Source organism: Lactuca virosa, chromosome 5 (assembly GCF_052849685.1).
Source record: "Lactuca virosa cultivar CGN04683 chromosome 5, Lactuca_virosa_CGN04683_v6, whole genome shotgun sequence".
NCBI classification, from domain to species: Eukaryota; Viridiplantae; Streptophyta; class Magnoliopsida; order Asterales; family Asteraceae; genus Lactuca; species Lactuca virosa.
The window spans coordinates 363,413,741-363,441,227 of NC_136430.1; the positions used below are offsets into that span (position 1 = coordinate 363,413,741).

Sequence of the window (27,487 nt, forward strand, 5' to 3'; positions counted from 1 at the left end):
TAAATAATATGATTTCTCAATTAATATATTATTCATATAATATATTAATAAATCTCAAATAACCTCTTTCTCAAAAATCCATCCTATCATATTGCTATGGTGAAGGCAACCCAAAAGGACCATGCTACTATCGGGTCAAGTACATACCAATTATAGTTATGGGCTTAGACACCTAATCCAACAATTCCTTCATTCCTCCTCACACCATTCTATCGATTTCTCTCTGACACTTTCGTTATTAGCCCATTTTTCCTCGTTTCTATTCTTCAGCGAAGCCTTGTGATGCCCATGAGTACTCTGAGTAGTAGCCTTCGAGTAGGAGATCCCGAGTCAGTATTCTGCCCACATAGATCCCAATTCTCGTCTATAGTACTCTTTAAGTGAGCTACACTTACTCTGCTTTCGTGTAATTTATAATCATAGTTATAAGTCGTTACTAGGAACTTATAACTAAGATTTATCAATGATTCCAAGTTGTTATGTTGCTTGATCTACTTTCGGGAGTAATGTCTAGGATGGATTGAGCGAGGTGTTTAAAGTGAGAATTCCAAACAGTATACTGATGGGTTTTGAGCATTCTAACACTCTTATGGTGTACATGCAACCCTATAAACCTTGGATCTATGTTTTCTCTATTATACATGAAAATATTCAATATTCCAAGGTTGTATCCTAACTAGCATAATATGAAGCAACTATACTACAAAATCCTAGTTAGATAACATACCTTTTGATGTAGCTTGAAGCCTTGAAGTTTAAGAGCTTAGCCCCAATAGTGTGGAAGCCTCAAGAGGAATCACAAATCACCAAAACCACCTTGGAAAACTTGAGAGAATAGCAAGCACTTCTAGAAATCGGCCCACCCTTGTATCCTCACACACTAGTGCCATTTCATGTGCCAAGGACCTCTTTATTGGGCCTTGTATCCTCACACACTAGTGCCATTTCATGTGCCAAGGACCTCTTTATTGGGCCTTGTATCCTCACACACTAGTGCCATTTCATGTGCCAATGACCTCTTTATATATTATGGAGGATTAGGGTTTCATCCATGTAAACCCTAATACCCATGACCTTTCATTTCCATAGGATCCATGGGTTAAAAACTCCATGGACTATCCATGCAAGCTTAGCCCAACCTAAATGAACTTGGCCCATACTATATATAAGAGTCCATATTTAATTAGTTCCTTTTGACCACTAAATTAATTCTTGATCAATACTAATTAAATAATATGATTCCATATTAATATATTAGAACTTATAATATATTAATATAAATCATAAACATACTATTCTCAAAAGACTATCCATATAAATTGTTCCGGTGAAGTGCAACCCAAATGGACCATGCCAAATCGAGTCAAGTACATACCAATTATAGTTATGGGCTTAGACACTAATCCAACAGTCTCCCACTTGGATAAGTCTAAAACTATTATTGCGTATGACTCCAAAACCCGACTAGCAATCGTAGCTCTTAAAGCCGCTGTGGAACTCTGACCTTAGTCAATGACTTGTCCATTAGATAAGGGATCATATATTCCTCCATTCTAGATATCATATGGACTGAGACATGGATTATAATCATTCTCTCTGTCCATTTGTTGTTTCCCGATATCCGATTTATGAAGACCGACTAATTGAACAAATCAAATCAGTCCAGGCTTGGCCAAGCACTTCGGGGTGTCATCACTAAATCATCAAGGGGCCCACAAATATCGCTTTTATCCCTTTAAGGGTAAAAGGAATGGATAAACTTCGACTCATATGCTTGTTCTACTACTTGTTGAATCATACACAAAGGCACGTTTTATAACATCGAGTTACCAATGCGTTTTCGTACAATCAATGTATAACCAACTCATAGGAAACAACTCATATCTCTAGGTTTGAAGAATATAAGATATTATCGTCTGATGATCACTTGTGATAAAATCCATGAAGTGAGTCAAATAAGCGTGGGTTTAATCCAATACTCAGAACTTATGAGCACTCATGAATGTTGTAGCAACTCTTTGCTATGTCCAACACCTTAGACATCTACAAGCCAACTTCATGATAATCTTGCCTTAATACCTACTTCCAACGTATTATCGACTGTGGATGGTTTGAATAACTTAGTCATTCAGGAAGAACGACCTAGTTATTCTGGAAGTCAAAACATGTAAAGTGAAACACAAGAATAATCGAATCCAATATGGTCTCAGAACTTATGAATATAAATAGAACACCTTTTATTTATCACCTGATTACACATTATTCATTGCATACTGTTTCAAATTATCAACTTTATACTTGAATTAAAACAATAGTTGTCCCATGCTCCAAGCATGTACACTATGTTTTCTAAACACTAGTCATGCCATACACCAAGTACGCACACTATGTTTGTCTATGATCTTTACTTTGTGGAATAGATCGATTGAACATAATTCCAATGATTATCATTTCACAATCCCAAATTCTTACCGCAAATGCAAGAATTCCAAATTCCTGCCATTTACCGAAATTTGTTAGATTTTAAACTTACATGCACTGATCCTCTGTAATGATTATGCACAAAGTCACAAAGACTTGTTGTTAACACTTTGTCACGCGTGTATTAAACAAGTAAATTATCACTGCTGGTTGCACTAAAAAGATAGCACAGGGAAGCAGGGTCGAATCCTCAGGGACACATCCTAAAAGTCAATGCCTTTTTTCATCAGGCACATCTAGTCAAGAAACAGAATATAAAAGGGGGGGTTTTTTAATTAAAAACTAAAAACTAAAAATGCAGTGATATTAAAATTAAACGAAAATCAATATTAAAAACGATTTCAGCTCTGCTGTGACTTTCCTAATCATGCAACTAACCCAGATCTAATTATTTGAGATGCGTTCTATCTAAGCTGGTACTGAGAAAAACTAACAAGCTCTAGTAATTTCTATTTTACCTAAATTAGTTAATCAAAACAAGCTCTTCAATTAACCCTAACTTTTTACTGTTCAATTAAACAAGCTCTTAATTAAATCAGAAAAACTACATTAAGTTCTTTGTAAAATTCCCAACAATATCTAATACTTCTCACAAGCTCGGAAGCGTAAAGATATGATTTTTACAGTTTCTACTATAGTCAAATCCCAAACACGGAACCAATTTATTACTTGTTACTTATTACCAGTTGAGAAGAGCAATTACGGATTCTATTAATTGATTATCTGGAATGATAAAACCCTAGCTAGGTGACCAGACTAACAAGAATCAAAATCAAACATTCATTAAGAATAAAACTGAAGAATCTAGATAGAAACACAAACCAAAAATCAGATCTAATGATCAATCACATGAAAAGTACTTGTCTTTGTAGAACTGAAAACTAGGGTTTAGCCAGACATGGCTAAAATCTAATAAAAACAAATGAAAAGATACATCAAACAACTAATCTTACTAATCTACTTGAAGGAGATGATCCGCAGTCTTCAGATCTTCAGAAATCGTTGAAATAGGAGAAGAAACGCCTCCAAAATTGTATTTTCGTTGTTTGGTGCCTCTGGAATCGCCAACTTAGGTTACTGGAAGGTTATAAGGTCTATTTATACGTCCAAGAGCAAAAACTGTACACAACCTGCGATCGCAGGTTTTGAAGAAAACGCGTCACGTGCTTTTTTAATGAAGTAGGATACCATTTTAGCACTTTTTGCCCAACCTGCGATCGCATGTACACAACCTGCGATCGCAGGTTTTCATTTTTCACTTCCGGATGAATTTTTGGCACAAAAAAACCTTGAATCCATGTTGCGACCTAACCTGCGATCGCATAAAGGCTCAATGCGATCGCATAGAGACAACATGCGATCACATGTTGTACCTAAGACGTCTGAAATTTCGTCTACTTTTCAGATCATTTTGAATCGCGTCAATCGGAGTTACGGTTCTCGAGATATGGTCAAAATACTGACAGGGGGTCAAAGTTGCTAGCAACATCCTTTAACTTTAGATTGCATATTCCTTCTTCGTGTGATCAATTCAATCGAATGTTTCTTGACCAAAGCATATTCCAATCATTCCACAACATACTCCATAAGTTCCAAGCTCCATTTTAAGCTCCAAACGTGCATCCAACTGCTCCCAAAGCACTGCTCCACTCAAACTATCTGAAATTGACATAAAAACATGAGTAGTATGAGAATTCTTACGAATTACATGAGCTGAACATTATTTAAATAAATGAAATGCAAATGTACAAAATATGATACTAAATAATAATGAAAACTACCCTAAAAGATGCATAAAATGACATCTAACACTTGTCAACAGACATTACAGAGTATTCCAATGGAGATCATTCCATGGAAACGAAGTCTCAAATTCAAAGTACAATGCTTTGAACATCATTCTTGCATTAAGTTTTCTAATCTTACATAGATTAAAAAGTTTCCACCCATGGAGACAATTCCATATTCCCATTTTGACTATCACCTCTGAACAAGAGTTGCCTCTTTTCAGAATATGTCAATATGGTCCTTCCAAAATTAACACTATACTTCCAACTGTCCCTGAGCAACCAATCTTTGGTAAACCTTAGATTCTTCTCGATAATTGCTTAATCAACTTAGTCATATCTAGTTCTAGTACTTTTTCCCTCTTAATTCTCTAGGCATTTGGAAAAATTTAGAACAGATGAATATTGTAGCACATGCAATCGACCCTATATCCGAAGCATATGGGACACGATTCATGATGTCTCACATAAAGACATGATACTAGACCAGTCTTTTGCTATAATATTTCTATTTCTATTTGCCATGTTCTCACAATTCAGATTATGAAAAGGGATGTCGTAATCATAATCGAATTTTAGAACGCAAATAATGTTCCCATATATAGAATTTCCTTATGTTGAACCATTCCAACATAACATTCATATATATAATTGACTAAATTTGATTAAAATCTCAATCTAAGCTTTTAGAATTGCAACGAAGTATAATTTCCTCTCCCTTAATTATAGCAAAACAACTTTTCCCAATTGAACTTTTGTTTTTCTATAATTAACATTGCTAACTTGCAACACTTATCATAATTATCATGCTCCCATTAACATGATGATTATTAGCATAACACCTATGCTCCCACTAGCTTTGACATGTACTCAGAAATCAGCTGGACTTCTAGAAATCAATACTTTATTGACTTTCTTACCAAAGTTTAGATTTCTGATACGAGATGCTTTGATAAAACTTTATCAAAATCATACACCTTTCCTTAGATAGCACACATGTGTGTCTAAACAATTTCAGAACTATGAAAAGGGATGACGTAATCATAGTCTCAATTGTTCAGACCTTTGCCATTTCTCACAAGTCCATGTTAGTGTGCCGGTTAACTACACTCGCTCCACTAACGACTTTGAGAATGCAAATATCACAATTGCTATCTACTTAAAATCTACTTAGTGAAAGCGTTTCCTCACCATCATTTTCATGAATCGGAGAGAAACCTTATGACACTTAGATTTTATGGTGTATGTGTTCCTTTCCATGTGAATTTGTCAAAACCATAATCACAAGACACAGTTAGTGACAAATCCAAACTTATATGGACTGAACTTGTGCAATCTTAAATTCTTGCCACCTGGCAGCACTAGGGCCTGCCATTGCTTCCAAGTTGTTATGCAACCAATTGAGAATTCTCAGCACTAGGGCCTGCCATTGCTTCCAAGTTCTATTCTTGATCAGTTCTTGAAACTCTTTCAGAATGTTTTAGACTCCCACTGTCCTCTTGACATATAAGACTCTCTTTCTAATACCCATTGCTTGACAAACAAATATTCAATAGATAGTGCGGATTCTTATCAAGACAAACACTTCACACAATTGGCCTAAGTTGGTCTTTGTTTTATCCAAAACATCACAACTTACCAATTTCAAATGTACAAGAGTAGGACACATTTTACTCTTACATTTGATAAGTGTTAATAAACCTTCTTGAAGATGTGTCACTCAAATTACAATGTTGGAGCATGACTCTAAGACTTGTTTTGGAACTAAGTATGATTCATCTTATGATTTAACCAATTCAACAATTCACGATTCCTCTTCTTAGTCAAACAAATGCACTAAGATGTCCTTAGAGAATCAATGGTGATATGGTTTCATAATCATTAAGATGATCATAAAACATGATACTAAAGTACTCTCCCATCTTTTCAGATTTGAGAAACTTTTATCTTTCTGCCAAATTTGATTCTTCTCATTCGTTCTGCCATACATCGAAACTTTTCCAATGTTTCAGAATTATACTTAAAACTTGTAAGTATAACCATATTTACTAAACTTTAGTAAATCATGACGAATAGTCTTATCGATCTTTGTGGTGGACTTGACCAGTGCACAAGAATGTGTATTCGATCCCTTAGTCCTTCACTTGACTCACATATACATGTGAACAAGGAACTAGTCTTAATTTTCCAAAGATGAAAATTCTCATTCACCATACAATACAACTTGCATAATTCCAAGTTCCTATCCAACTGAAACTTGGTTGATGAGAATCTTTCCTTATTTGGTAAATTATGACACTACCACAAACGACAGAATCAAATCCATTTTCCAATGTTGCTATCAATGGAATCATATAAACAACAATTTTTTTCATAAATGCCACTGTAAGGATATTTAAAATAAATAAAAACGAAACTTTTCTTTTATTTAAAACTTGCGGAAAAACTTATCCTTACAATGCAAATGCATATGAAAACTATGTTGTTATCTATTCCTAAGCAATCTATCACAACTCTTAAGCAGCAGCTCAAAAATTCTGATCACCGAACCATGCGATCGAAATCCATCTTCGCGATCAGAATCAGCTTACTCTTCTTTAAGTTTCCTCTCTTTTCTTTGATTCTTAAAAACTTCAACATGTGACCCAGTCACATCATGTAATAAGAATCTCCAAATAGGAACTTAATAGAGTTAGATAGTGGACTTACCAGAAGTAGAATCAAAATTGTTTTGACTTGACCAACCTTATGATCTTTCAGGTAAATAGGGCAGCTTTGAAACCAATGCCCCTTCCTTTGGCAATATAAGCATATGGACTCATTGGGAATGGTACACGAGACTGTCTCAGACTTAGCCTTTCTCTTTACCATTTGGTCAACCAAGTTGACTATGGCCGATCCCTTTCCATTGGGAAGAGAAAGCTTTTCTGGATTTTTCAATGTTACCGTTGTTAATGTCCATGGAAGTTTGGGAAGTTGATCTTCTAATCAAATTTGCTTTACCAGTGCTCCAAATCATTGCTAATTCAGCAGCACCTAGCAAATAGATAAGATCATTAAGGGTCATGTCATAGTCTGTTTCATAGTAGTCCCAAAGGAAACTCACTATGTGACTTAGAAAGTGATTGAACAACCAACTTTCTCAAGACTTTGACACCCAACTCTCCCGGCTTGTCAATATGTGACTTCATCTCCAAGATGTGAGCACACATAGACCTTGCTTTCCAATAGGGCTTGAATGACCTTGAACTATTCAAGAACTTGTGGGTTAGGGAGAATAGTTGGAGGAGGTGGGGGAAGTGAAGTATGATTTCCATGAGCCAACCACGGGACATCATCTTCATTAGGAAAGCTTGTTCCTAGGGATTTGGGAAGATCCTAGTTGTCTGAACCAGACATCTACAATGGGAGATATTCAAGTTAGTTGATTTAAGTCCTTAATATAACACCCAATATGAAATATTAAGGCTAGGACCCAACACAATACGTTTATAACTTGGAAGAGGGATGTCGTAATCCAAGCTATAAAATATTTGAAGGTAGGCGAATGACGATTCACCAGTTTCTACCATGAAAAACGAAATAGAAATATTAGGTTTTAATTGGATTTGAAACTCCTAGATCTTTTGAGATTCATTGAACTTTTCAATGGCATGTTTCAATCTCGATTGTGCCTTCTCAATTTTTGTGACTGGGATGCCGAGGATCACAAAACAAGGTGTGAATAACCATGCAAATATACTTGGCACCCTTAATATTTATCACTTAATCAATGTGCCGGTTAACCGCACGCGCTCCACCGATCCTATGATAAACATTAAGTTACCCTTTTCCTACCTTGTTAAATCCAGGTTAGTGTGCCGGTTAACCACACACGCTCCATTAACGACTTAAGCAAAGTGCAAAGTGTAATTTCATGGGTTAGCACCAAATTCACATTTTCCTTAAGTAACTAAGATTAGGAATTTATAAAAGGTTTAGTTACTTTATATTTATCATTATACTTATAATGAAAATTATAGTCCTTGTCCTACCCGTTCGGCTAACGACCCTCCACCAGTCAAGGAAGCGGTGGGTGAGAGTGGACACCCATTAAACTGCCATTTTATAGGCAGTAACCTTATACCCTTATAGACCGGCTTCGTGAATGAGGCCTACTAATGGTAAGACTGACTTTGATCTTATACATATATATATATATATATATATATATATATATATATATATATATATATTATTAACTTATAATACTATAAAGTATAAGGGTTGAATTTTAACTTTTAAAACTCTAGGGTTTGGAATTAAAGTGTGTGTGAGACTTTACAAATTCCAAAACTTGAGGGCAAATTTTGAAATATTCAAAAACTTTTGGATTTTCATAACTTATGAGTTTCATTAAGGTTTTAAAAACTTTAATGAAGAGACTCTTGAACATCCATAACTTGAGGACAAGTTATGGAGTTCATAAAACAAAAAGACTCTTCAAATTTGTAACCTATGCATTTTAATGGATCTTTAAAAGAAATGACTTTTGGTAATCCATAACTTGAGGAAAAATTATGGACTCCATTAAAAACACATTTAGATCAAGAATTAACAAACAAACAATTTTTCAAATAATTCCTATACCAAAACTCATAAGTGTATGAACAATCATATCAACAATTTCAAGAATTACATAAACACATATAAAACTTGAAATTTTGATAACAACCTTGAAATTGGTTTACCATAATCACCACATCAAAAACAGGTTTTATAAGTCCAAAACAGTTTAAGGTAATGATTCTAGACCAATTCCAGCCTTAAAACTCGAAGATATGCTGTCAGGGGGTCCAACTCGTCGAGTGCATGAACCAACTCGACGAGTTGGATGAATTTAGGCATGGACTCGTCGAGTCCCTTAATGAACTCGGCGAGTCAGCTGACCAGACAGCATATAAACTTCGATTTTCAGCAATTTGCATCAAGTATAAAAGAAAACAAGCCTAGGCTCTGATACCACTTGTTGGTGCATGGAAATGCTCCACAAATAATGAGTATTTATTAGGTTGTATTTTCCCTTTATTGTATTTATGGTGTAAATACTCTCCCTCCTATATAAAGGGAGAGTTGGTCATGTATTACTTTAGCTAGCTCACTCTTTTCCTTAGTGAGAGTTACTTTTCTCACAATGTAATTCTAGAGAGAGAGAAAGTGGTGGGTTCTCCCACCCAGGGAGAATTTCTCTCCCACCATGTTCTTCATTGATATATTTTATTCTCTCTTGTTCTTGGTCTCTTTTTATGAACTCATAATATAATCTTCGTGTTTATACTTCCAAAAACACGATTAATCTCGAGATATCCTTCTTCTGCACTCACCGTTCGTTATAAAAATGAGTCTCTACAATTGGTATCAGAGCCGTACCTTGAAGATCTCACGATGATTTCAAGGGAACGACTCCCGTTCGGTGATTATCTTGTGATTTTTCCGTGTTTCTGCAAGAAAAAAATTTTCGGGTTGCAAACCGGAATTTTTTTTATGATGTTCTTTCTTATTTCTATCTTCCTGGTGATTCTATCTTAGCAAAAATAAAAGTTGCTGCTGCTGATCGTTCTATTATTGCTGGAAAAAGATGTTCTTACAAGTTTATTATTTTGCTGTTGAAGAAATGAAGAAAAATGGGAAGAGAAATTAATTTTGTGGTCTCTTAAAAGTTGAAGATTTGCTCCAGGAGTTTCTTTTTCTTGGATGAGAAGACACAAAAATTATGGGCTTAATTATTGATAAAGTTGAAGCATTCTTTTTTGAAGACATTTCCCAACAACTTTTGTCATCCAAAAGGTATGAACTTCTCTTGTTCATAAACAAATTGTTGCTATAGATCTTTATGAAGAATGTATGGACGTAATTCTTTGGTTTGCATAAAGCCACTTGTCCTTGTTACTCTTTTTGGTAAAGAGTATTCAACTTTTATTTTCCTTCCCAAGATAAAACCATGTGACTATGACAAATCCCATCACCTTTTGTCCCCTAAAACCCCCTGCACACTCTTCCTTTTTGCCTTCCCAAGACCACATGTTGACTTAAAATGATTTATAAAAAGATTCCCTCATTAAAATATGAATAAATGGCCTTTGCGGTACCATTTTTCATGAAAAAATAGCATTTTTCGTCACCTGTTCAGCCCTTCTCAGCCCCCCGGACCGCAGCCAAAAACTGCCTACCGGAGTCCCCTTAGAAGCCTACCCGCAGCCACTTCTTAGCCTTGAGCCGAGGTCCTCTCAGGTCCTATCCGTAGCCTCGGATGACTGCTGATGGACCGCATCCACCTACCTTGCTGATGAACCGCAGTCAAACCACAACCATCCCTCTTGCTCGGACCGCAGTCTCGGACCGCAGCCTCGGTCCGCAGGCATTCCCTTCAGGTTTGCACCGCAGTCAGCCCTTTGCACTGTAGCTCGCATCCGCAGTCAGCTGCTCCATCCGCAACTCCTTGCTTTGACTTCGGTACCTGACTACCCCATCAGCGCCCAACTCACCATCCGTACCCAACTCTTCTTCGACCGCAACCACCTCCCACCCTATCCACCCTCTCTCATCCGCAACCACCCTAGAACCCTTCCATCCGCACCCACCTCCTGACCCGCAACCTTCAGCTTCCCTCCTTCATCAGCAGCCTTCGGCCCTCCTCCTCTCTTCTTCCTTCTTTCTTCAGCCCCTCCTCCTTCCTCCCTCCTTCTTCCTTCTCCTTCCTTATTCCTCCCCCCTCCTCCCCTCCTTTTTTTTCCTCCCCTCTCATCAGCCCCCCCCCCCCCTTTTTCTTTTTAGCCTTCTTATTTTTTTTAAGCCTTATTTTTTTTATTTATTCAGTTTTTTTTGTATTATTTTTTTTCAGTTAATTTTTTTTAACGATTATTATTTTTTTTAACAACAATTTTTTTTAACACCATTTTTTATTTAGCCAATTTTTTTTTATTAAAACCAATTTTTTTTTATTAAAACCAATTATTATTTTTTACACCAATTTTTTTTTAACACCAATTTTTGCCACAACCGAACTTTGGATTGTCACATTGGTTCATTTCATGCCGGTTATTATTATTGAAAGAATACTCCTACCGCAGTCGGACTTCATATTATTTTTTGTGATGCTTGCACCGCAACGGCGATTGATCAACAAAGTTGTTTCGCATTCTTCACTTTATGGGATTTTATGACTTGTCGCTCTTGATTTTTGGTGGACGAATCATGTATCTTGAGCATGTGGACTTTATTCTCTATTGAAGACCACTTCAAGTGTTCCGGCACCGCAGTTTGGATATTTGGATATATTTTTGGCACAACAGATTATTCTCAGCACAGCTTCAGCAACTATGTCACCCGCTTCCTCATGACCGCAAGAGTATCTCCTTTACTCTTTCTCGTTTCTTATCGAGACCCTTCATACATATAGGCAGAGCTTCTCTGTTAGCTCTTGGTATCCGACACTCTCCATCCGATGATTTGTTGATTTTTGATATCCGGTCATTGGTTATCAAAAATAGGGAGAGAATATCATCCGGATTTGGTTATTATGATTGTTTGAGTTTGGATTTTTGAAGACTTCTGAAGACGATTATTTATTTAGTGATGCGATGTGGCACTTCTTTTTGGTCTTTACGGATCAAAATTTTGGCATTACTCGATGTTTTCCGATTCAGATTATTTATTATTCGGACTCTACCACAGGATGATTTTGTGTTCGCATCCGGTTCAGATCTTATGGTCTCACGAGTTTGGATTTGTGATATGTTGAAGACGAAGATTATTTTGGCAATGTGACGTGGCACTTATTTTTGGTCCTTGGATCAAATTTTCGGCATTGCTAGACCATGTTTTTGGACTCACATTATTTTTATCCGGACTTCATTTTATGGATGCTTCACATTTTTAGCAGGTTATTCTTTGAAGAATTTCGGTGTATTATGATTCGAGAACTCGAGATGTTTTTCAGACTTTTGAAGCCGAAGTGTTTCTTTTATTAGATCTTCTACTTGCTCATGGTGACCTTCTTCTTTGGGTGACTATGACTGGTTTGAAGATTTGCATCTTATTTTTTCTGCTTCATTGGTTGTGCTTTGAAGCCGAAGACCTTCATTGTTAGAGATTCATGGCCAGTTTCAGACTTCACAGACACTTCATAGTTTCAGAGACATTTCAGCACTTGATTTCATTTTATTACCACACTTGCTAGTCGGATTACTGTATTATAGCCTTGTATCACTTATTGTATCTCTCATCATTTGTAAGCATTTAGGGAGAGAATGTTGGTGCATGGAAATGCTCCACAAATAATGAGTGTTTATTAGGTTATATTTTCCCTTTATTGTATTTATGGTGTAAATACTCTCCCTCCTATATAAAGGGAGAGTTGGTCATGTATTACTTTAGCTAGCTCACTCTTTTCCTTAGTGAGAGTTACTTTTCTCACAATGTCATTCTAGAGAGAGAGAAAGTGTTGGGTTCTCCCACCCAGGGAGAGTTTCTCTCCCACCATGTTCTTCATTGATATATTTTATTCTCTCTTGTTCTTGGTCTCTTTTTATGAACTCATAATATGTTCTTCGTGTTCATACTTCCAAAAACACGATTAATCTCGAGATATCCTTCTTCCGCACTCACCGTTCGTTATAAAAATGGGTCTCTACACCACTGATGGGTTTTGAGCATTTTAACACTCCTATGGTGTACATGCAACGCTATAAACCTTGGATCTATGTTTTCTCTATTATACATGCAAATATTCAATATTCTAAGGTTTTATCCTAACTAGCATAATATGAAGCAACTATACTACAAAAGTCTAGTTAGATAACATACCTTTTGATGTAGCTTGAAGTCTTGAACTTTAAGAGCTTAGCCCTAATAGTGTGGAAGCCTCAAGTGGAATCACAAATCACCAAAACCACCTTGGAAAACTTGAGAGAATAGCAAGCACTTCTAGAAATCGGCCCACCCTTGTATCCTCACACACTAGTGCCATTTCATGTGTCAAGGACCTCTTTATATATTATGGAGGATTAGGGTTTCATCCATGTAAACCCTAATACCCATGACCTTTCATTTCCATAGGATCCATGGGTTAAAAACTCCATGGACTATCCATGCAAGCTTAGCCCAACCTAAATGAACTTGGCCCATACTATATATAAGAGTCCATATTTAATTAGTTCCTTTTGACCACTAAATTAATTATTGATCAATACTAATTAAATAATATGATTCCATATTAATATATTAGAACTTATAATATATTAATATAAATCATAAACATACTATTCTCAAAAGACTATCCATATAAATTGTTCCGGTGAAGTGCAACCCAAATGGACCATGCCAAATCGGGTCAAGTACATACCAATTATAGTTATGGGCTTAGACACTAATCCAACATATACTCCGTATACCAAACGGACGCTACCTCCGATAAGATCCTACCTGGTTATTCCTTGTTTAGATCCTGAAGTAAACTTTGGGATTATTGAGGACTCTAAACCCTTAGTATAGGAGACTAAGACTTAGTGTTATGAACATCTAGGTATTTTGGAAAAGGTGTAAGGTGAAGCTCTGCCCAATTCACCTATCAGCAGACAGTTTTGTCAGGTGAGTGCATAGCTACTATCAAGTTCATAATCTAAAATAAAAGCATTATTTATATGATACATTAAATGATTGCCTGTATTATCTATGTTATATTCTATTTGTATAATTAGGATAATATTACTGGATTCGAAACCGTATTGGAAATCAATTTCCTTAGTTATAAGTCTTGCCTTAGGTTTAATAATAAGACTTTTAAAGGACACTTAGTTGAAATTAAGTTAGATATCGATTAGGTCTCATGGTTGGGGTAGGGTGTGTGAGATCAGAGCGGAGTGTTTCTCCTATTTCTTGGATGACCAGAAATGGTGGGTCCAGATCAGACAACTGGAAAGTATGTATGGGTCATCGACCATAGTATATAACAACATTTGACTATTCTAGGCGGTCTAGTGAATTACGTTGCTAGCATGGACTTACGACCCATGGGGGTAGATAAAATAGGATACCATATTTATCAAATCTTTGAACGATGGTTGTCTTATATGACCTACACTGGTCGAGGACACCCTAACTGTGTAGTCAAACAGTTGCTCAAACGATTCATTAAGTTCTCCCGATAATCGTTGCATTTAGGATCTGTGAGGATCGATTGGGTTGGGTAGTTGGTCTTAGTTCAGACTTTATATATATTATCTTATAACGTTGTTTTTCATAACTGATATTATCTGATATCATTAAATTATTATGGGCTTGAAAACCCTACGTATCTCACCAGGTTTTCCCAAATCTGACCCACTCATTTTTATGCATCACAGGCAGTGGAACCAAGACTGCAGTAGTCTAGTTAGGATGTCGAGTGGAATAAAGAAATGTGCCTGTAATAAGTAGTTTCAGGACCTTTTAGTATTTACTCTGTAACGTATGTTTGGATATGAACGCTGACATCCTCGAGGTTTTCAATAAAATGAAATAACTTTTGTTATCTCAACATGTTCTGTTTAATTGGGAAATTCCGCATCTCAATTTTATAAAGTGTAAAGAAAAATATTTTAATTGGTTCTGAAAAATGGGGGATGTCACAATAAATAAATAAATAAATAATAACAATAGTTAATTATGAAATGTATAATTAAGGGATTTGTAATCATTTCTAGAAAAGGGGTTGAAAGTGTCAAGTTTGAAACTGTCATTTGTCAAGATAATTGTTTTTGAAGTAGAAAGTGTCATTATGGGACAGTTAGGGGATGGAAATGTGAAATTCGTTTTTTTTTCTTTTGAAAACCAACGGGAATGAGGTTGGGCTTCTCCTTGAGGTTGGACTCCCTCTTTTACACTCGAATTGGGCCATCTAAACCCAACCCTAATCGTTTTGGGATTCTTTTTTCGTGAGTTGTATGTTTTGGCCAGGGAGGTGTTTTGATGGTGAGGGAAGGAGGTTGTGGAGGAGGAAAAATGACTAGGGAGGTGTTTTGATGGTGAGGGAGAGAGGTAGAAACCTGCTTAGATGATCTTAGCGCAAGTAAGTGATTCAATTCCTTCTTTTTCTTCTTTTCTTTGTTGCATTTTGGCCATTATCGCCTCTATTCACCACCACTAGCCGCTGACAGGTGGGTGGTGCCACCTCCTCCATCGTATGCCTTCACTAGAGAGTGGCAGTGAGTTGTGGTTTCCCCATAATCGAACAAGTCTAGGTCCTTGAGTAACAATATTGTTTTGAGGTTTTGTGTTGTTATTAGAATTGTACTTTGTGTTATTGGTGTTTTGACCACCATTGACCACCATAGCACCACCATTGAACCACCAACAGGTGGTGGAGTTATGAAATACTCAATTTCCAGCCTAGTACCTTCTTAAGAACTTAAGGTGTTAAGTTGGTAATTTAACCCTACTGATAGTCATGATTTTATGTAAAAATTCTTAACTTTGAACCCTCATTAAACCAAGCATTAAGAACTTTGGGTTAAATTGAATTAAACATCTCAATAGCCTAATAATTAATCAATAATCATGTAAAAAGTGCTAGACTTAAAGATTAACCAGTAAGTCCTTAATAGAACACCAAATGTGACTTAAACATTATTGTGATCGATTTTCCCAAATTTGTCCACCAAATTCTAAAATTCATGCAAGGAAATCAGAACACCTAAAAATCATGAGACTTAGTTTTTGGAAAGCTTATTGTTTCTGATTTTTGCAAATTTTAATCACTTTTCCTAATTCCAAATCCTTAATGGGTATAATTGTCAATGTTCTCGGACTGGTCTGTGCTGTCACAGATTTCATGCAATGTTTTCAAAAAATCATAATAAATTCATCAGAACTCCAAATGCCAAAATTTTAAAGCCTATAGTTAGATATGGATGCCTAGTCTCCCAATATAAAGGGCTTGATTTAATTCCTAGTAGATTTGTTCAGTTTATTCAAAGAATGATGAATGGTCCGGAGAGCGACTGCAATTATATGTCAGCTTGTGACATGCATAATTAATTCTACAAAACCTTAATTCAGAGGCTATGGTTAGGGTATAATGTATAGTATACCATGGATTTTTCCTAAGACTTAAATTTTAATCTTACTAGAGTAAAAGCTACCACATTTGCAAGTGGGGTCCAGAAAGTAACAACTCAGAATTGCTAACTTGTAAAATTAACATAAAATCAACCAAAAATCGTTATGATGAGATGTTTATATTTCCGGAAAGATAAGAGAGGGAAATATATGAATATAATTTTATCAGAACCTAAGTATGAATTTAAAGGTAAGAAATCAGGTCCCAAACAAAACACAATAATCAAAGAAAAGTTAAAGTAATACAAAAAATAAGTATTTTAAAGTATAATAAGGAAGCACAAGTTAAGTAAATGTTATAATTGGTGTGTAGGTATTCAGAAAGGAGAAGGTTCATTTAGCTCTCTCAAATAGAGTGTTTCAATTTATCAAGAGAGGTTAGTTACACTAACTCTTCTATTATGTAGACATTGCTTGATTGTAAGTAAGTTATCTATATAATGGTAGAGTAATGTGTATGTCCATTAAGTGTTTTGCTTACCCGTTGTTATTTAACATTTTCATGTTCGTAAGATTTTTAATAAAGAAAAGAAACCGATGTGATTATAGGTGACATTCTCTTGAAAACTTTTATGAAAATTACTATGTTATGATTTTAAACCTATGATTTTTTCTGCTTCGATAATGTAACACCACAAAAATTCAAGCCAATTTAAAACTTTTTAAAACATTTAAAACCATTAAGTCATTACAGTTTACTTTCAAAATAATTTAAACATCAGAGTATCCCCAGAATCAATCATGAAAATGTAAGGATGTGCACGATCACGCCTTCGCCTTCCCGCGATCATCTGAATACCTGGAACAATAATCGATAAATGTAAGCTCGAAAGCTTAGTGAGTTACCCCCAAAATACCAACCCATACTAACCAAAACAAATATCATATCAATACAAATACAGAACAGCATGCATAATGAGCCTTCAGCCTGACTGGACCGCCTCACAGGCCTTCAGTCTATCTGGACCGCTCTCCGAGCCTTCGGCACGTCTGGACCGCCTCGTAGGGCCTACAGCCTATCAGGACCGCTCGTCGGGCCTTCGGCCTGACTGAATCCCTTTGCAGGGCCTTCAGTTTATCCGGACCGCCCTGGGTATGTTGGCCTACAGCACAAAGCAGGATCGCCTTAACCCAACCTCCAACCAAACAAACATGTGCATATAAATATCATACGCTAGCTCATTTCATATAACAGTCATACTGATCTAACAGATCACCAATCATAGCAACATCCCAATAACCGGGATATAGACCTAACCGGTCACTAACATAGCATTATCCTATAACCAGGACAATCATGTGCACATAGATATCATATAACACTAGCATGTATATATATAACAGTCAAACCGATCTAACAGATCACAAAGCATAACAACAATCCTATAACCAGGATATCGACCTAACAGGTCACTAAAGCACAACATATCACCATCCTAACTACCAGGATGTAAATCAGTAAGCATAACATGCAATAATCCGAATACAATCCATAAAGGGCCGGCCTTGGTGCCTTAGACCCTGTTGATATAGTGAGGATAACTCACCTGGCACTGCTGAAGTCCCGCAGGTAAAGCTCTCGCTGCTGGTTGACAGATTCCCGAACTGTCAACATCAAACAATACCCAATTAATTATTGGGTTCCAAGCCCAAGGTCCAACTCACACTACAAAAGCCCAAAAGTCAAATCATGGCCAAAGCCCAACACATGGCCCAATTTTCCAAATTGGGCCCAAGACTCTCACATGGGCCTTGTCCTAAAACCCATATAATTATTTAGTCCATTTGCTTATTCTTGGAAAGCCCATTAATAGTCCAATCGCCAAAGCCTGATAGAAAGGCCCAACACCAAGTCCAAGTGAAATTAGGGTTTCACATAAAATAACAATTATGGTTAAGTGTTTCTCACTTAACCCATTAAGGACTTAATCCATTAAGTCCCTCACTTTACTACATAAGTCATATGGTGTGATTGGGCTTAATGCACAATTCCATTCCAATGGCCCAAATGTGGGTCCCGATAAGTCCAAGCCCATAATCCCAAAATTAGGGTTTTCTCATGAAATGATGATTAGGGTTAAGTGTTTCTTACTTAACCCATTAAGGACTTAATCCATTAAGGACTTAATCCATTAAGTCCATTCTTGCCTTAAGTTAGTTTGCGAATGATTATTAATTATTATTTTAGGTTTAATAATTAATTCTCGTGTGTGTCCCAAGCAATTCCCACATTTAGGGTTTTATGCTCTTAGGGTTTTCCAAACCCTAATTAGGGTTTTTCCAACCCAATACTAGCCCATTTAGTCCATTGGTTGGGCTTTTAGGTCACATTGGGCCTTATTGGCCCCTTAGGGTTCCATTGGCCCCACTATGGTTTCTTTGGGCCCATTAGGGTTTCATTGGTCCCACATTGTCCAAACATCCCCCGACGAGGTCCAAACGCAAACAAAGCATACCGCCACCCGACACGGCGGCCGGTGGCGGCAGGAGGCGGCAGCCACCATCTCACGGTGGTGGTTTTAGGTTTCCTTTTCACTATTTCGATATGGTTACAATTTACAATATCATCCAAATTCACACACACTAATAACACACACGCACACTAATAAACACACACACACGCAACCACCTCGTGGTAGCCGGTGGTGGTATATGGCGGCAGAAGAGCAGCAACCGACCAATAGCCACCATTGTGGGCTGCCATGGTGGCTCCCAACGTTTCTGACCATCTCATAAACACGCCCACATGCTGACACATACAGAACCATGCACACACACACGCGCAAACACCCACCCAGCATGGCGGCGATCGGAACAGAAACGACAGCGAGTAATGCGGCAGCAGCGGCGTTGACGGCGGCAGCGGCAGACGACGACGCTTTTGACGACGAGGTAGCAGGCGGCGCCTAACATAAGAAGAGGAGAAGAGGGATCGGTGGCAGTGGACTTCGACCAACGACAGGGCTCCTCCCTAGCTTGCTTCTCCGGCAGCAGCGTCGCAATGGCGACCCTCAACAGTAGTGGTGGTCCACAGCAGCAGCTCCCGACGTATAGGGGTTGGCTCCGGTGATCTCCGTCTTCAATGGCGGCTAGGAAGTCACAAATCGGCGGCACCCACGACACTAACTCCATCTCCCGATCTCTACTGTTGCAGCGTCCTTTCCCAGTTTCTTCCGGTGTGCGCTATTTCCGGTGACATGGGCCGTTCAACGGTGCTGGGTGGTCGGAGCCGGCAACGGCGGCTGGAGGTAGAGAGAAACGTGGAGAGAGAGTGGTGGTCGGTGGGAGTCATAAAGGGTGACGGCTGGAAAGGGTTTGGCTAGGGTTAGGGTTTCGTAATGCATATATACCCGGTCACACAAACACTTTGCCATAATGTCAAGATCGGCCCCTCAAACCAGAAATCATTTTAATATAAGTCTGCAAATTACCGTTTAAACCCTGCCCCTTGAATCCTTTACAAAACTAATCCAAAATGTTACCAATCAGCCCCTGCCTCCAAAAATCCTTACATATTAAGTCTAATACTTACCAAATATCCCTTTAGCCTCCAAAATCCTTTCAAAATAAATCCAAAAATTACTATTTAACCCCCGAATAATCGATTTATAACATTTGGCTTCCCAAAACCGATACCCCACTAAATAATATGGATTTCGGGCAATTATTCGTTTATAAATTTTATCTATTTATTTATTAATTAAACAGGATGTTACAGATAATGTTTTTAAAAATATCATATCATCATACTATACTTATAAATGAAGCATTTTTCCTTTCACCACATTCATTTGAAACTCTCATGACTTTTCAATTTCTTTTTTATAATGATTATAAGTTGGTTAATAAGGTTAAATAAATATCAAACCTAAATTGTAATCATATATAAACTAAATTTCAATATTAAAATAATATATTTACTTTATATATAAACTAAATTTCAATATTAAAATAATATATTTACTTTTACTTATAAAGTTATTTCGTTAACTTTTAACATATTATACTTAATTTATTAGTTTTAAAATGTTGTTGTATGTAAACCATTATCATTTTAAAACTACAACTTTCGAACAGTTTTGATAAAATAATTAAATTGTTAATTTAAATATAACATTAGAGGGTCAACTTAAATATAAATTTTAGTTCAACTTAAACAACCTAAAGAATACTTTGTGAATAGTTAAAAGTGATAAATTGTAGTATCTTTGTAATGATGATTATAAGTTGGTTAATAAGGTTAAACAAATATCAAGTCTAAAGTGTAATCATAAATAAACAAAATTTCAATATTAAAATAATATCTTTACTCCTGCTTTTAAACTTATGTCCTTAACTTTTAACATATTATACTTAATTTATTAGATTTAATATGTTGTTGTATGTAAAACAATAATCAGTTTAAAGCTACAACTTTTGAACAGTTTTGATAAAATACTTAAATTGTTAATTTAAATACAAAATTACATTGTCAACTTAAATATAAATTTCAGTTCCACTTAAAAAACTCAAAGAATATTTTTTGAATAGTTAAAAGTGATAAATTGTAGTGCTAAATGCAAAAACTAAATTGAAATCTCAATTCGACTAAAATATTTCCTAAAGATATTTTTATAATCATTAAAAGTTTTCAAATAAGTAGCTTAAAATAATTTACAATAACAATAGTTAAAAATAACTCTATATAAATGATTATATTTTTCCCTAAAAACAAATAATAATGTTTGATGTTTTAAATAATTACACTGATAGAAATTAAAACGTTAAGCAAAATAAATTTTAAAAAATTAATTAACAATAACAACAACTATAAATAACATTAAACCATATATTATTTTTTCTTTTTATTCTTGAGTTACCCGCGGATAAGGTTATTCAAACGATTGAGATTATGCAATTTTAATATATATATATTTTATCATATAATTCAAAATAATTAATATATTATATCAATTTAGTATACGAATTATTATATCAAATTTAACAACAACGTTATTGTTATATTTAAGAAAACATATATTTGTGAAGATTTCAACTATATAGCTATTTCTGTGCAACGCACGTGCATTCGCCTAGTTACTTTATAAATGTGGTCGAACGCTTTTTGAAAACTTTAATATTTTAAAAAGACGAGGAACGACTTACTTTACTTTATGTAAAGAAAAAAAAAAAAAAAAAAAAAAAGATCGTTACGTAAGGACTAAAGTTGTACTTTTCTAAAGTGCAGAACATTTATTTACCTATAATTTATGTGTGGTTAAGAACACTTCTTGAATTTTAAAGGACAATGGTTCAATCTTTTACTGTTAATTTTTTTGTATTATATTTGTCTTATCTATAACAAAAATGAGGCTTTTTTTAAATAAAAAAACACTCTTTAATCCTACTGATAAGATCGGAGGGAGTGATGTCATTTTTACCACACTCACTTCACTGCCAAATAGACATCATTTCATTTTTACCATAAAAATAAGGTTCCTTGCCACACACTAGGAATGGTGTCACACTTATTTTTTAACAATTTAATTTAAATAAAAACTTCATTTTTAATAAAAAAAAAACATAACATTTTATTATTTAAAAAAAAACAAAAAGAAAAGATTAGATTGCATTATTTAAAATTTAAAAAAAACACAACACCTCATTAAAAAAATCCTAAACATTTACAAAAGAAACTAAAAATCTTAATCCTACAAATTTTAAAAAAATAATAATAAATAAATAAATGATTGAAAATACATAATAGAATTAAGTTAAATAAAAACAAAAAAAAATTATTATTTGAAATAAAAAATACATAATACAATTCTAAAAGCTTAGAAACTTAAAAGTAAAAAAAAACATAAAAAATATACAAATATAGAGAAGGAAGAAAAAACATATATATAATGAAGGGTTTTATTCTAATGTAATAATATATATATATATATATATATATATATATATATATATATATATATATATATATATATATGGAATGATTATATGGAAAACTAAAAAAAAACCCTAAAAATCATAAAAATGCATAAAAAAACACTTAGAGATCACAAAAAGGTTTTTTTTATTTTATATATCAAAAAATCGCAGGTTTTAAAAAATTTTCGCTGAAAAAAAAATCGATTTATTTTTTTTTTGGTTTTTTTTCAAAAAACATTTCAGCGAAAAACTATAAAAAATTGCGAATTTTCATAATATAAAATCAAAAAAAAGATTTGTGATCTCTAAGTATTTTTTTTATGCATTTTTTTCATTTTTAGGGTTTTTTGTTTTCCATAGAACCTAAACCTACTATATATATATATATATATATATATATATATATATATATATATATATATATATATAGAGAGAGAGAGAGAGAGAGAGAGAAAAAAAAAGTTCAATAGACAACCATTATTAATCAAGGAACCAATCCAAAACGTCGAAATTTAAAGCGATCAACGGCAAAAGGAAGAGTTGTAAACTTTTATAATTGACGCACATGTACCGGATTATAACAAAATCCACTTCCTTTTTTTCATTTAAAATTTTTTTTAGGCCAAGTTTTTTATCGAAAAAAAAACCGAATATACCGTTGTTCACGATTTTTCGTCCTCTTTCCATAGAGATCAATGATGATATATAAAAAACGAACTTTTTTTTTTCGAAAAAAACTCACTTAATTTTCTTAGTTTTTTCAATATTTAAGTTTATTTTTATAAAAAAAAACTACTATATACCAAAAATATTAATTTTTTGTACTCTATTAATAAACATCAACACCGATTAATAAAAAAAAACCTCAAATAGTGTAGATTTACATTGTGAATCTAAACTGTAAATATTTAAATTTTAACATTCACAATATGAAAAATCTCGAACAGTTCAGATTCACATTGTGAATCTGAATTACTATTATGCACACTGTGAATCTGAGAATGTTCACAAAAAAAAAACCTCGATCAGTATAGATTACATTGTGAATCTAAACTATAAATATTTCAAATTTTAACATTCACAATGTGAAAAAGCTCCGATCAGTTCAGATTCACACTGTGAATCTGACTTATTATTATGCACACTGTGAATCTGACTTATTATTATGCAAACTGTGAATCTGAGGAGGTTCACAATGTGAATCTGAACAGGTTCACAATGTGAATCTGAACTGAAATATCGGTTTTTTTTTAACATGAATATGAATCTATGTTTAAAAAGTATAAAAAATATGAATTTTGATATATTTATTAATTTTTTTTCTATAAAAAAATAGACTTTAACTTTTTTCATCAAAGAAAATGAAGTGAGTTTTTTTCGAAAAAAAATTTCGGTTTTTATATATATCATCATGGATCTCTATGGAAAGAGGACGGAAAATCGTGAACAACGGTATATTCGGTTTTTTTTCGATAAAAAACATGGGCTAAAAAAGATTTTAAACGAAAAAAAGTGGTGAGTTTTTTTGTAAAGGGTGGATTTTTTAGTATAATCCGGTGTGTGTGCGTCCAATATAAAAGTGTACATCTATTTCCTTGGCTGTTGATCGTTATGATTTCCGACTCTCACGATTGGTTCCTTGGTTCTTTGATTAATTATGGTTCTCTATTGAACCTCACCCTATATATATATATATATATATATATATATATATATATATATATATATATATATATATATATATACACACACACACACACACAGAGAGAGAGGTGCGGCCAAAATGTGTCGCTCTTGGCTTGCCTTGGTTCAAACCGCATATGGAGCCAGTGTTCCCCCTCCCATGGTGGCAAGAACTGCCAAACCGCACCCACTCCCCAAAATCTAAGTGTGTGTGTGTGTATATATATATATATATATATATATATATATATATATATATATATATATATATATATATATATATATATATATATAACGAGATTTGAATCTGGGAGGGACATTTTTTCAATACAGATACCACTACATGTTCTACCTTTTCCATTTAAAATAATGAATGTCTAGATTTTTTTTTCAAGGATGATTATGTGTGTTGTTTTAATTCTTATGTGAAAAGTGATGATATATGACCAAAAAACCGGCTTTCGTCGTTTGTCAAGTTTGGTTTGGAACTTTTTTAAATCAAGTTTACCATTTGTCCAAGATTTTATGACTCAAATCAACAAGAATGAATCGTGCATATTCAATTAGACATTATCAATAACAATTAGATTGTGAATTTAAGTTTCTGTTGTGAATTCAATATGTGCGAGGATTTGCCATAAATATACAACATCACTAATTTAAGTTTATGTTATTACATTGACTACTTTAATAAAGGATTGACAAAACTTCAAAAATGGTCCCTGTGGTTTTCGAAAATATCAAGTTTAAGCCCTAAGTTTAAAAAACCTCACAGATGGTCCCTGTGGTTTCAAAACTTTTAACATTTGGTCCTTTCGGCTAACTCCGTTACCATTTAGCCGTTAAGTCAGGGGCATTTTTGTCATTTCACTACAGAGGGACCATTTATGAGGTTTTTAATTACTTTTTTTAAAATAAATAAATAAATAATATTTAATATGCAAGGGGTCCCACCCTCTCTCTCTCTCTCTCTCTCTCTCTCTCTCTCTCTCTAGGGATGCAGAAACAAAGCGGAAAAAAACCCAGCACTCTTTCTCCTTCCAGTCAGACCCACACCTACCAGTGGTGAAGCACCACCATCGCCACTATAATTTTCAGACCACCAACCACCGCCATTATTGCTCTGTCTCTCTCACAATTATACCCGATATAAGCCTCAACATCATCTGAAAGATGTCATACTCTTGCAAGATCTGCAACACCAAGAAGGTCGCCAAGGAGGTACGACGACAAAACCCACCACTGATCCATAACTCACTCGAGTCAACTCAGTCCCACCACCATTGCCGGGATTCGAAATAGAAATGCTCTTGATTTTCCGACCCCAGATTGGTTCTCCTTTCTCCGAATCCTTCTTAGATTTCACGAACTGGGTCACGTCAAAACTCGCCGAAATCAAAATCTAAATTGGTAAGCCCAAATCAAAATCTAAAATTGAAACCTAGATTCAAGCTCTGTGTGTAATATTTGACATAATCGAAAGCATCATCTCCATTATCGCCTTCCTCTAAAAGCTTTGCATCTGCAAGCTTCGTCAATACAAGCTCACCAGGTTGGGATCTTCCTCCATCGATTTCAATAAGAACCAATCATTTGATTTTTATGGCACTGTTGTGGTAGCTGATAAGAAGAGGTATCTGAAAGGAGGAGGCGATCGTCAATGTTCAGATGTTGTCCAAAGCTTAGTGTTTACCGCAGCTCATAAAGAGCTAGAAGAGGAGTTCATAAATGAAATAGATGAAGCTGGTGATGGTAGAGAGAAGCAACTACGTAGAGAGAAATCAATGGAGAAGAGGGAAATCTAGGGGAGAAGAAGGAGTACAGACAAGAGAGAGGCGACTTAGGTAGAGTAAATGACGATCCATGGGTTTTTCAGTGGGTTCTGGTCGTGTTTCTGATGGCTCTAGTGACTCCGATGATACTTGGTTGAGGTCTAAATTTAGGGCGATGGCTCCGGCGGTGGGATCGATTGCACGTATGGTTATGGGAGGTGGTTCAAGGCCAAAGTCAGGTGAATAACAAGATATGGATCTTGTTTGATACCGATCTTCTCTTTTTCTTGTTATACACAAGCTTTATAGTAAAGAAATGGTGGTCCAGATGGTTTAGCTTCTTTTCGATCGATCGATCGAGAGAGAGAGAGAGAGAGAGAGAGAGAGAGAGAGAGAGAGAGAGAGAGAGGGTGGGTGGGTGGGACCCCTTGCATATTAAATATTATTTATTTATTTATTTTAAAAAAAGTAATTAAAAACCTCATAAATGGTCCCTCTGTAGTGAAATGATAAAAATGCCCCTGACTTAACGGCTAAATGGTAACGGAGTTAGCCGGAAGGACCAAATGTTAAAATTTTGGAAACTACAGGGACCATCTGTGAGGTTTTTTGAACTTAGGGATTAAACTTGATATTTTCGAAAACCATAGGGACCATTTTTGAAGTTTTGTCTAAAGGATTTATATCGTCTTAATGTTAATACATGTGTTTCTATGTTGATAGTCACATCGATCAATGATTACCTAACTTTTTTATACTTATGGCTCCTAAAAATCCCGTGCTATCTAGTTCTTCAAAGACGTGAACATGTAATAAATGTGATTGATCCATGTTGAATAATGATTTATATTTTATATTTATATCACCATATTATAAAGTCTTGTACTTATGATATATAAAATCATAATCACGTTTTATTGTCGTGTCATCCTGATTTTCACTTTTCACATGTTAAGTCGTTTTCTTTAGTATTTTAGTTGTCAATGCAACAACACAATGAGGCCGAGCCCCATTCACATTGTCTAAATTTATGGGTTGGAGTTGTCAATGTAATAACATAATATCGTTTTCAAGATTTTTTTTCTCTATATAAAACAATCATGCTTTTAAAAATTGTATTATTTAGAATAAAAACTAATATGTTTGAATTTTATGATGTAATAACTACGCATCCAGTTCACTTTTTATTTTTTCACAATCGAAAAGAATATAACATTTTACTATTTTAGTAATGTATGAATTGTTTTGTCCTAAAATGACCAAGAGATCCACATAGGTGTTCGGGGTAGCCTGAGATACCCCTCAAATTTCGTCTAGAATGTTAAATTTTTTTTCGTAAATTTTTGTTTATACTGCGGTGCTACCCCGATAAAAATTATGGGCTACCTTATATTATAAATCCAACTCTTTTAAAAAAGTACAAAATGTTTAAGCCCAATATTTTAATCAAATAAGAGAATAAGAGATAGCCCAATTATGTCAAATTATCCAAATCTTTTACTCATTTGATAAAAAAAAACATGAAATAGAAACACAATACAAGGCTGATCGAAACTGTCTGTTCATCTGTTCGCTAATCGTTGCGGTCTTTTTGTTGCTTTTCCAGTTCTCTGGCAACCACTCTTCCATCCGACGACCACTTATTGTATATTATGCGGATTTTTTTTGTGCTACCCCTTTACTTTTATGTAGTCGACTTGTGTTTGAGTTTGG

General features: G+C 34.9%; 1 long non-coding RNA gene across 2 annotated transcripts; it reads right to left on the reverse strand.

The window, feature by feature from the left end:
• Nucleotides 1–16,990: 16,990 nt before the first annotated feature.
• LOC145116100 (uncharacterized) lies at nt 16,991–19,704 on the reverse strand. 2 transcript variants are annotated; one of them, XR_013711872.1, is made up of 3 exons: nt 17,951–19,704; nt 17,275–17,506; nt 16,991–17,202 (listed from the first exon to the last, which is right to left on the reverse strand). It is a non-coding gene; the product is annotated as an uncharacterized LOC145116100 (long non-coding RNA). The 2 variants fall into 2 exon arrangements; XR_013711871.1 differs by having other exon boundaries at nt 17,275–19,704.
• Between the last annotated feature and the right edge of the window lie 7,783 nt (nt 19,705–27,487).